This window comes from Hylobates moloch, unplaced genomic scaffold (assembly GCF_009828535.3).
Source record: "Hylobates moloch isolate HMO894 unplaced genomic scaffold, HMol_V3 SCAFFOLD_8, whole genome shotgun sequence".
NCBI lineage: Eukaryota > Metazoa > Chordata > Mammalia > Primates > Hylobatidae > Hylobates > Hylobates moloch.
This window is the reverse complement of record NW_026652283.1, coordinates 25,393,477-25,406,340: the sequence shown is the minus strand read 5'-3', so window position 1 is coordinate 25,406,340 and position 12,864 is coordinate 25,393,477. Positions and strand designations below refer to the sequence as shown.

At 42.3% G+C, this 12,864-nt stretch overlaps 1 protein-coding gene across 1 annotated transcript in view; it reads left to right on the top strand.

Moving 5' to 3' along the window:
- ITPR2 (inositol 1,4,5-trisphosphate receptor type 2) overlaps nucleotides 1–12,864 on the top strand; it is a 509,412-nt gene that overhangs the window by 49,932 nt on the left and 446,616 nt on the right. The window lies entirely within an intron of this gene.

Below are 12,864 nucleotides of genomic sequence, written 5' to 3'. Positions count from 1 at the left end.
CCTTTGGCAACACCCTCATAGACACACCCAGGATCAATACTTTGCAATCAAGTTGATCACTTTAATCCAATCAAGTTGACACTCAGTATTAACCATCACAAGTCCATCCCTTGTCAACTTGAACCCATAAACATCTCCTGAGATCATACATAATCTTCAAATAAAGACAATAATAAGATCATAATTATGCCTAACATGATACAACTATCCTTTGTACAACCAGAAATGCACCAATCCCCAGCCCAAATACTATTACATAAAGTTAACAATACTTAAATGCTGATATGAGGTCAATAAATCTTATGTCACATAATAAAGGAAAACGAGAATAAAATGAAAATATTTTCTTAGTACAAGTTTATACATATATGTACATGCGAAAATATGTTTTTAGCAAATGAAGGACGAAATAATCATGACAATTACAGTCCTTGTTTTTGCAATTGATTATGTGGTCATAGCTGGTACTAATGACTACCTTCTTCTACTACCCATTCTGTATTCCTTCTGCCTTCAGCAAACACCTCAGCATGTCGTGGTGTTTTCCCTGGTGGAGTGACCCAAACCTTCATTCCTGAAGGGTCTGGGCCCTTTGTGGTCATGCCGGGATTGGGCTGTTCTAGTTTCTCATTGACCATAATCACAAGGCATGGTAATACTAAGAGATGCCCCAAGGATCTCCTGTATTTCATGCATACTCTTCCTTACTTCCATTGTGGAGTCGTAGACTGATTTCATCTTGATAGCCTGGGTCAGTCACCCCAGCCAACACTGTAACTCTCTTCTTAGCCTGTTGACTTAAAGGTAGGAGGAACCCAAAGTGTCCGGGTGGCAATCTTGACTTCCAGTTTAATGGAATTGTTGTGTCTCCTGGTGGCAGCATTCCTTCCTTTGGAACTAAGACCTCTAGGCCAGCAGAACATAATGTTTGAATGAACAGAAAGCAAAAATGTTGTTAGTGGATCACTAGGGATGATGGTGAGTGGTGCCACTTCCATTTCCACCCCTTGATTCCTGGACCCTTGAATCCTGGCTATGGGAGAAACAGTGCCATATATTGGATGCTGGTTCAGAACATACAAAGTTCTGGAGAACTTTGCCCCAACCCTGCAAAGTATTGTCATCTAGTTGGCATTGTAATTGTGACTTCAAAAGGCCATTCCACTGTTCTGTCAATCCAGCTGCTTCAGGATGATGGGGAACATGGTAAGACCAGTAAATTCCATGAGCATGAGCCCACTGCTGCATTTCTTTAGCTATAAAGTGAGTGCCTTGGTCAGTGGCAATGTTGTATGGAATACCATGATGGTAGATAAGGCCTTCCGTGAGTCCACGGATGGTAGTCTTGGCAGAAGCATTGCGTGCAGGATAGGCAAACCCATATCTGGAGTAAGTGTCTATTTCAGTGAGGACAAAAACCTCTGCCCTTTCTATGATGAAAGAGTTCCAGTATAATCAACCTGCCACCAGGGAGCTGGCTGATTACCCCAAGGAATGGTGCCATATCGAGGGCTCAGTGTTGGTCTCTGCTGCTGGCAAGTTGGGCACTCAGCAGTGGCTGTAGCCAGGTCAGCCTTGGCGAGTGGAAGTCCATATTGCTGAGCCCATGAGTAACCTCCATCCCTGCCACCACAGCCACTTTGTTCATGGGCCCATTGGCAATGACAGGGGTGGCTGGGGAAAGAGGCTGAGTGGTGTCCACAGAATGGGTCATCCTATCCACTTGATTATTAAAATCCTCCTCTGCTGAGGTCACCTGTTGGTGAGCACTCACATGGGATACAAACGTCTTCACAGTTTTTGACCACTCAGAGAGGTCCACCTACATACCTCTTCCCCAAATTTCTTTGTCACCAATTTTCCAATCATGCTTCTTCCAAGTCCCTGACCATCCAGCCAAACCATTGGCTACAGCCCATGAATCAGTATATAATCGCACATCTGGCCATTTCTCCTTCCATGCAAAGTGCACAACCAAGTGCGCTGATTGAAGTTCTGCCCACTGGGAAGATTTCCCTTCACTGCTCTCCTTCGTGGTTGTCCTAGAAAGGGGCTGTCGTGCTGCAGCTGTCCACTTTTGGGTGATGCCTGCATATTGTGAACCAGGCCCTAGTCTTCTCTTCCTCTGTCAACTGATCATAGGGAACTCCTCATGAGGCCATCGGTGCAGGCTGGGAGAGAGAAGGCCTGGTGGCAGGCATAGAGACTATGGACATTTCAGTCACTTTCTCATGTAACTGACTTGTGCCTTCAGAACCTGCTAGAGCCCAGTCACATTTATACCACTTCCATTCAATGATTGAATGCTGCTATGCATGACCTACTTTATGGCTAGATGGGTCAGAAAGCACCCAGTTCATGATAGGGAGTTCAGGTCACATGGTGACTTGATGACCCATAGTTAAATGTTCAGTTTCCACCAAAGCCCAGTACCAGGCCAAGAGCTGTCTCTCCAAAGGAGAGTAGTTATCTGCAGAAGATGGCAGGGCCTTGCTCCAAAATCCTAGAGGCCTCCACCATGATTCACCTATGGAGGCCTGCCAAAGGCTCCAAACAGCATCCCTATCTGTCACTGACACCCCAGGCACCATTGGATCTGTTGGGTCACATGGCCTAAGTGGCAGAGCAGCTTGCACAGCAGCCTGGACCTGTTGCAGAGCCTTCTCCTGTTCTGGACCCCCTCAAAACTGGCAGCCTTTCGGGTCACTCAATAAATGAGTCGGAGTAACACACCCAAATGACGAATGTGTTGCCTCCAAAATCCAAATAGGCCCACTAGATGTTGTGCCTCTTTCTGCGTTGTAGGAGGGGCCAAATGCAGCAATTTATCCTTCACCTTAGAAGGAGTATCTTGACAGGCCCCACATCACTGGACCCCTAGAAATTTTACTGAGGTAGAAGGTCCCTGAACTGTAGTTGGATGTATTTCTCATTCTCTGGCACACAAATGTCTCACAAATAAGTCCAGCGTGTTTGCTACTTCTTGCTCACTGGATCCAGTCAACGTAATGTCATCAATGTAATAGACCAGTGTGATATCTTGTGGAAGCAAAAAGCAATCAGGATCTCTCCGAATAAGATTATGGCACAAAGTGGAGAGTTGATATACCCCTGTGGTAGGACAGTGAAGGTATATTGCTGGCCTTGCCAGCCAAAGGCAAATTGCTTCTGGTGGGCCTTATGGGCAGGAATGGAGAAAAAGGCATGTGCCAAGTCAATGGCTGCATACTAGGTACCAGGAGATGTGTTAATTTGCTCAAGAAGTGAAACCACATCTGGTACAGCAGCTGCAATTGGAGTCACAACTTCGTTAAGCTTACGATAATCCACTGTCATTCTCTAAGATCCATCTGTCTTCTGCACAGGCCAGATAGGGGAGTTGAATGGGGTTGTAATGTGAATCATCACCCCTGTGTCTTTCAAGTCCTTGATGGTGGCACTAATCTCCGCAATCCCTCCAGGGGTGCAATATTGTTTTTGATTTACTATTTTTTAGGTAGAAGTAGCTTCAATGGCTTCCATTTGGCCTTTCCCGCCATAGTAGTCCTCACTCTACCAGTCAGGGAGCCAATGTGGAGGTTCTGCCAGCTGCTAAGTATGTCTATGGCAATTATGCATTCTGGCAGTGGGAAAATGACCATAGGATGACTCCTGGGACCCACTGGACCCACTGTAAGTTGAACCCGAGCTAAAACTCCACTAATTGCCTGACCTCCATAAGCCCTTACTTTGACTGGAGGACTACCTGACATTTTGGGTCTCCTGGAATCAATGTTAGCTCAGAGCCAGTGTCCAGCAGTCCCTAAAATGTCTGATCATTTCCCTTTCTCCAATGCACAGTTAACCAGGTAAAAGGCCAAAGGTCTTCTTGGGGAAGGATGGGAGAAAGATTAACAGCATAAATTGTCAGTAGTGTAGTGGGGTCCTTCGTCAAGGGGACCTGGCCTCCCCTTCATTTAAGTGGTTCTAGGTCTGTAAACTGGCTCAAGTCTGAAAATTGATTGAAGGGCCATGATTCTCTGTTTTATAATTCAAATTAGTCTTTTGCCCATTTGACCTGGAAGTTTTCTGCTTCTATAAATTAAATAGGAATGCATTTATCAATTTTACTTCTAGGAATACCGTGATTAATTAGCCAATGCCAGAGCTCTACACGAGTCAGACTATTCTGATTGCTGCTTTGCCTCTGCTTTCCATTATGGTAGTTACGCCCACCGTGCCTCTGACAGTTGAGTGCTACCACTTGGCCCCTGCCACCTTGGGATCCAATTATTCCCATTGTATTTAAATCTTGTAGTTGAGTGACTGTTGTTCCTACTATTAGCTCTGACATACAGAGAAGAGCAATTACAGACCTCTTCAAAGATGCAGGTGCTGCCCTCACAAATCTGTTTTGCAAAGCATTGGTCAAGGGTATAGCTTCTGGACCCTCCCAGCTGGGATGAGTAAAGTGACTAATCCACTCTAGGATCCCAATCTCCCTAAGCCTTTGAATCCCTTCCTCCACATTAAACCAAGGGAGATCAGGCATTTCCTGCTTGCTCACAGTGGGCCATCTTTTAACTTATATTTCAGCTAACCAAGCAAATAAACTATTCGAACCTTTTTTTAACTCTCTGAGCTGCAACATTAAATGCAGAGTCCCTATTTAGTGGGCCCAAATCAATAAATTCAGCCTGATCCAACTCTATGTTCCTTCCACCATTATTCCATACCCTGAATACCTATTCCCATGTCTGTTCTCCAGATTTCTGCTAATATAAATTAGAAAACTCAAGCAATTCTTTTTGAGTGTAGTGCACCTCCTCATGGGTCACACTCTGTACCTCACCTCTGGGGCCTGCCAGGACTTTAGTCTAGTTATAGGTCTAGAAGCAAACGGGGGTGTTGAGAATGGCTTCTGAGGAGAATCAACATTATCTTGCCTGGCAGCTGCCTCAGGGGGGCCTTCCCTGTTGCTTCAGGCAGTGCAGGGTTTATCTACTCAGACAAAGGTGGAAAGGTTGATGGCAACATGAGTTGGGGAAGGGATGTTGCCACTACTGGGGATGGGGAAGATGTTTCTTCTGGCAAAAATTGTTCATCACAGTTTACAAACTCAGTGTCCCCAGCTTCATCAGGGTCCTCCCATACATCCCCATTCCTAGTTGCGGGGTCCCATTCTTTTCCAATCAATGGCCTCACTTTAACAGTAGACACCTGGCAAGGCTGTGCATGCACTTTTTGTTGCAGGTCAGCCACTTGCATAAGAGCTTGTGTCTATTTTTCTACAATTTCAGCTCTTTCTCTACAGAATATAAGACTCTCACTCAGGACAATCTTAGCACATTTGAGGCTCAGTAGCTGCTTCTGAAGCCAGGAGTTGGAATCCCTGAGTTCCTCATTTTCTTTCATCACTTTGTCCAGTGAACTTAGGAGCAACCAACCAACTTCATTAGGTTCCTTGGTTCTCCACATATGGTCAAAGGTATTATGTATAGAGTCACTAAATTCCTTGCCTCTCACGAGTGGTAAGTCAGGAGTGTCAAATGCATTTATTTTGCATAACCTTTAAACAGTTCATGCTAAGGACTATCAGTGTTCTCCATACTGTTAGAAGTAGAGTCCTTAGCATTTTTGGGTCTAATCGTATTAAGCAGCCAGCTCCAGAAACCCCAAAACCAATGAAAGAACTCCATCCTTAATATTCTGTTCCTCTAGAACCACTCCTGGTACCAAAATCTGTATTAGTCAGGGTTCTTTAGAGAGACAGAACTAATAGGATATATATATATATATATGTAAAGGGGAGTTTATTAAGTGGTATTGACTCACACGATCACAAGGTTCAACAATAGGCCATCAGCAAGCTGAGGAGCAAGGAAGCCAGTCCGAGTCTCAAAGCTGAAGAACTTAGAGTCCAATGTTCAATGGCAGGAAGCATCCAGCACAGGAGAAAGATGTAAGCTGGAAGGCTAATCCAGTCTAGCCTTTTCAAGTTTTTCTACCTGCTTTATATTCTAGCCGCGCTGGCAGCTGAGTAGATGGTGCCTGCCCAGATTAAGGGTGGATCTGCTTTTCCCAGTCCACTGACTCAAATGTTAATCTCCTTTGGCAACACCCTCACAGATACACCCAAGGTCAATACTTCAATCCAATCAAGTTGACACTTAATATTAACCATCACACAGCCCAAGAATCTTGGGCCAGAGTCCCTGACTCTCCTTGATGCTTTTTCATTTGCATCTCTGGATTCTGCTTCATTCCTCCTGTGCTGTGTAATTGCTTCTTTGGAATCAAGTGGAGAATCTGTTACTTTTTACCTTGTTGCATTGGCTCATTGTTCTAGGTTTGTTTTAGTCTAATAAACTTGTGTTTTATTCTTTTTTTTTTTAATCTTAACTCTCATTCAAATTATTTATTCTAATTCCCAACCTCATGACATCTTGAAATTTGTAAAGTTAATAAAAGGTATGTATTATGATAATCTCATTTCATGTTATTCTGGTGTTATTGAATATATCTGAGGAGAAATAGATTAGGATAGTATAAGTTGGGGTACCTGTGGATCAGACCCTGGAAGACTTGGTAGAGGTAATCTATTTGGGAGGTGATCCCAGGAAGCACAGATGAGGACTTGGGGGAAAATGGGGTGAAAGGAAGAAAAGGCAAGACAGTGTGCATTAATGAAGCTCAATCCTGGTGGAAGCAACTGAAGCTCAGTCCTGCCGGGGCCTCTGGGAAACCATGCAGGACATGCCTTGGAGCCTCCTACCTGAGGGCAGGAGGGCTGGGGCCAACTTCCATCCACCAAGGGTTTTGGTTTGCGCCAGAGGGTGTTGTCATTTCGTTCCACAATACACTTCTGCACTGTTCCTGCTGTTTCTCCATGTGGCAGGGAGAACTCTCATGCAGAGAAAAAGAAAGATCCAGGAAGTTGAGGTGGGAAGCTGTTCGCATGCTGGAAATTGTCTACTGCACTTGTTGGTGAACTTGGGCCTGAGGACACATGTTCACATTCTTGTGGATCATCAGAATTTTATGTTTCTTTAATTGAAAGACCTGTGATTAGACTGTAAACTGTATGAGGGTCAGGACTGTGTTAGCCTTGTGCTCTGCTCAGTCACCAAGATCAAGCACAGTGTTTAGCATATTGTTGGTGCTGACTTAATTTTTGTTAAATTAATGAATAAAGTTCTAGAAATTAATTAATTAATTAATTAATTAATTTTTCTATAAAAACAAGGTTTCACTATGTTGACCAGGCTGGTTTTGAACTCCTGGCCTCAAATGATCCTCTCACCTCAGCCTTCCAAAGTGCTGGAATTAGAGGCATGAGCCACCACACCCAGGCTAAGAACTATAATTTTTAAAGGCAATATAGTTTCAGTTCTGTCTCCAGATGCTTTTCCAGTGTCTTACCACTACCCAGCGTGTAACATAGTTGTTTGATTAGTTGTTTTATGTTAAAGCAATGTGTAGACTTATTAGTTTGTTATAGTCTTAAATTCTACACCTTTAAATTTAAGTTCACAGGTGTCAGTATGGTTTCTAACAAATCTTTAGTTTAAATAACAGAGGACAAAAACTTCTCCATGTATTAAGTGAAGATGTTTTTAGTAGTTTGTAATTTGCTGCTACTCAAAGAAGTTCAGAAAATTGCAGTGGATTTCCAAGTCAGTAGTTACATGCTTTATACGAAAAAAAAAAAAAATTCTCCAGTTGAATGTTGTTGCTATGTTTATCCTGTGTGTTTGTGGTGAGTCATCCTGTTTATAACCCTTACTGCTAATGCCATGTTATTAAACTCTTAAGTGGCAGTGGAAATTGGATAATAAGTTTACTCTCCTCCATGAGGTTTCAGAGAAGGGCCAAAGGATGAAATGAGAATACATTGCTTTGCGTCTTTGCCTCTCCTGTCAAAGCTAGTCAGGATTGTAAAAGTGCTTATACTTTAAAATACTTTAGCCTCTGTATTGGGAAGAGGGAAGTTGCTGTGGTTCTGAGTGATAAAGTAGGACTGTTTTGGAAGTCTCATGAACCACTGTTTAAGGCAGCACTCACACAATTAATTGTGTCTCTGAGTTATGAACAGTGTGTGAATTTTGAGTGATTTGTGGCTTTAATTGTGAGATTCAATTCTCTCCCTTCAGAATAGGAACTGATGGGCAGAAAAGGAACAATCGTGGTGCATGTGGTGTAGTGGGGTAAGAACAGCTCTCCAGCTTCCTCACTTACCCATCCTGTGTTGTGGGGTTAATTTTCATGAGCTGCAGGCTCATGTGTAAAAATCTTCCTTCCCATGGTATATGTGAAGTGAGTTGTGTGTCTAAATTCTTCGTGAGTGCTGAATAAATATATTTTTTTCTGTATTTTAACAGCCAAGACTATTTTAGAAAGTCCTAAATATTAAAATTCTTAACTTTGAGTGCTTATGATGGCCTTTCTCCATGTTAGCCTACTTAATCCTGAATAGCCTTGTTTTACAAATGTGGAAACCACACTTTAGAGAAGCAGCATGCTCAAGTCACATAGGTGGTAGGTGGGAAGGTAGGCTTGTTTTTCAACACTGTAAGATCTTGGGCAGCCATAAAAAAGAATGAGTTCATGTCCTTTGCAGGGACATGGATGAAGCTGGAAGCCATCATTCTAAGCAAACTAACACAGGAACAGAAAACCAAACACCGCATGTTCTCACTCATAAGTGGGAGTTGAACAATGAGAACACATGGACACAGGGAGGGGAAATCACATATCGGGGCCTCTCGGTGAGTGGAGGACAAGGGGAAGAAGACTATTAGGACAAATACCTAATGCATGCAGGGCTTAAAACGTAGATGACGGGTCAACAGGCGCAGCAAACCACCATGGCACATGTACACCTGTATAACAAACCTGCATGTTCTGCACATGTATCCCAGAAATTAAAAGTAAAGAAAAAAAAGATATTGGATACATTTAGCAGATTTATCAAATATACACCATGTGCACATACACCATGTGCAATGCAGTGTATGAAGTAGTTGCTACAGTTCAGACCAGTCAGAAATGAATGCTGCTCTCAAGGAATTTATAATCTAATGAGGAAGATAAGATATATATATATATATATATATGTATATGTATATGTATATAATATAACACAAGGTAGAAAGTGATAAGGGCTAAATCAAAAGATAATGGTGACATGTTGTGGGAGGATGAAGATTTTAATTTCCTGTTTTGAGTGATGAGGAAAGCTTCTTAATTAAGACGGCATTTGGCCTGAAAGATTTGTGCCTGTGGGGAAGGACATGTAGACTTGTCAGGCCCAATATGCACCTTTATGAGAAATTAGTTCCTAGGGTAATGTTTGGTGTGCCAAGTTCAGTCGCATTTCTTCTTTAAACAGTAATGGAGTGTTTAGTATTCTTTCAAGTATAATACTGAGATGAAAGTGCCAAGCCTTTGCCCCAATCCGTTCGGTCTTCTGCAGGTGTTACACAGTAAATCAATGACAACTAAATGTGACAAGGGTACCACTGCTGTAAATAACTAATATTTATTTAGTTCTTACTATATGTCAGGTAATGTTCCAACTGCTTTATATTCTATTAATGCATTTAATCTTTTACAGCAATATGAGGTATATATTATTATTAAATATTATTATCCCCATATATTAGATAAAGTGCTGTGACATAAATCCCCCCAAAGCCCAAAAAACAAACAAACAGGCCGGGCACGGTGGCTTATGCCTATAATCCCAGCACTTTGGGACGCCGAGGTGGGCAGATCACAAGATCAGGAGATCAAGACCATCCTGGCTAACACAGTGAAACCCTGTCTCTACAAAAAATACAAAAAATTAGCCAGGCGTGGTGGCGGGCGCCTGTAGTCCCAGCTGCTCAGGAGGCTGAGGCAGGAGACTGGCGTGAACCTGGGAGGCAGAGTTTGCAGTGAGCCGAGATTGCACCGCTGCACTCCAGCCTGGGCGACAGAGGGAGACTCTGTCTCAAAAAAACAAAACAAAAACAATAACAACAACAACAACAACAAAAAACAAACAACCCACAATGACTTCTATATGTAGTAGAAATGTATTTCTCTTTCATCTAATAGTCCCTAGGTGAGTGGTCCAGGACCATCTTGACAACTCTGTCATTCTCAGCACGTGGCTTCCAAGGTGGTTCCTGTAGTCAGCATTTCCTGGTTGGTAGAAAGGGGGTAAAGGGAATACAAGGAAAGTAGATTCTTCCTTCAGGAGGGCTCCTGGAATTTTATAAATTACTCTCACTCATATCTCATAGTCATATAGCTTATTGAATCGAATGGTGGCCCTGCAAACTACATGTCCAAGTCTTTATGTATAATGTCTTTTTATATAATATCTGGGCACTATAAGTGTGACGTTATTAGGAAAAATGGTCTATGCAAATTAAATTAAGGATCTTGAGATGAGATCGCCTTGGATTACCCAGGTGGGTCCTAAATCTTATATATCCTTGTACAAGACATACGAATAGAAGGCACACACAGAAGACCACATAAAGACACAGTCAGAAAGTGAACTTTTGCTGCCATAAGCCAAGGAGGACTTTGAGCCACCAGAAGCTGGAAGAGGCAAAAGCAGATTTTCTCCTAGAGCTTTCAGAGGGAACATGGCTCTGCCCACACCTTGACTTTGGGCTTTTGGCCTCCAGAACTATGAGAGTGTAAATTGCTGTTGTTTTAAGCCACCACTTTTGTGGTGATTTGTTGTGGCAGTCACAGGAAACTAATAAACTTGACTCCATGTTGCTGCAAGGAGCCTGAGGAACATGGTGGTTAGTGGGCTGGCCATGTGCCAACCTAAAACTACCTAAAGGAAGAAAAGAATGGATATGGGATGGGGGAGGAGTAACATTCTCTATCATATCTCATTTTATAGATGAGGAAGTTGAGGCACAGAGAAGTTAAATAACTTGCTCCTCGTCATACATCTAGGAGGAAGCAAGCAAAGCTGTGATTGAAGTCTAGACCCTTAACTACCAACTATACTGCCTTTAAACCTAAGAGACTGTAGAGGCACAGAGAAGAGAATTGTGATTGGCTTTGGAATGCAGAGGAAGAATGGCCAGTTGTTAACCAGACAGAGAGGAGGGGATGATGGAGAAAGAGGCATTTCTGGCTGAGGCACAGAGGTATGAAATAGCATGACCAGTTTGTGGGGGTAGTTAGAAGCTCAGTTGACCCAGAAATACCCTCTTGACTTCACTGAAAAAAGAATAAGCCTCCCCAGTCTACAGTTCTGTGACTTTTTTTTACCTCTAAGGCTGCCTGTGTGGGAAGATGGAGAAAGACCTTATTTATTCGATCCTTTGCCTCTCTCAGCCCATATAGGAAGGTCCTTGGTGAAGTCTTCAGATATTTATATGATACAGATCTACTTTTGGAGAAAAGGATGATCTTATAACAGTACAACAGAGTACATTTTAATCATTTTTATAGGGTGTTGCTCTCCTAAATGATGTGGAGGTTATAGGGTTAGAGTATTTCTATCTATGCTATATTCATTATTAAGTTTGTATTCTTTAGGAAGTTATTTCCAATCATGCTACACCAATAGAATTTCCCCTGGAAAATGCATTCTTTTGATAATGTATTTCTAGGAACATGATGTGGTGAGAAACATGGACTGTTTGTGGAAATGAAACTTTGGCTCAGTCAAAATACTTTTCATGAATTAAATATAGCTGTTTTTAAGTAAACCACTGCCCCATCCGCTCTTCTCTTGTGTCATGTATTAGGCATATTAAGATACCAAATCAGTTCCCTTTTTACCTATTCTCTAGTATAAAGTGTCTCCACTGAGAAGGAGGGTATTATATACATATTTATTATTTTACGTGGAAACATGTGTGCATTAATATTGTGATTCTGTGGCTTATGGTAGGTGGGCCTTACTCGTTTTTCTCTCTTCTGAGTATTAAACAGATTAACAAAAGTTATATTTTGTTTATGGAAGTCTCTGTGTTGCTCCATAAGCTTAATAATCATTAACTTATTCAAGCTACCACCAAGAGTTTTAGATAAAAGATTGATTTGTACACTGTGTATTCAAGCCGAAGTCAACTGCCTTTCCTTCCCAGGTGTTGATTTAGTGAGTGAGCAGTTTGAAGATCTTCTCTGAACAGGTGCCCTTGTTTACAGTTTGTGGTTTTCAGGATAAATACAGCAATTTCAGAATAAAGCAAACGTTGCTGGTGGGTGGCAATGTTTGTTTTACAAATGCTTGGAAGTGGTTTAGAAATTGTCTTTTAAAGAATAAGGTGGATAATAACCCAATAGAGCAGCCCACATGAATAGAGATCCAGTCTCAGTTGGCACCATTGACTCACCCTTGTTCTCCTGGAACCTTGCTTGCCCTTTAGCTGGAACCCCTGCAAAGAGAGACTTATGGCCTGAGAATGAAAGTGATGGCTCCCCAGGAACCCACTGAGTCCTGGTGCTTCTGTAATGTTTTACCATATGGTTGAGATTGGTGTGTGTGTGTGTGTGTGTGAGTGTGTGTGTGTTCTACTGGATGACTTGGAGGTGGTCAAACTTACAGAGACTCTGAAGGGCCATGAAGAACTGGAGGATAACACGCTTATCTAGAGAGTGTCCTATCTTGGAAGTACCCTGAAAATGGTTTTTGCTGGCATTTTTGAAAGGGCAGAAGCTTCAGCTCTGTTTAGAAATAGGGCTGTGGACATTTGTCCTTCTGATTCTATTTAGATAGGCTGCATGAAACACAAGTGCAGTTACAAATTGTTGTAGGAAGCCTCACAGTTATGCAACTTGAACTCTGATTATATCTGCAAATAATACCCAGATGTGGGTCCTTAATAATTTTTAAGAGTATGGGCCGGGCGCGGTGGCTCA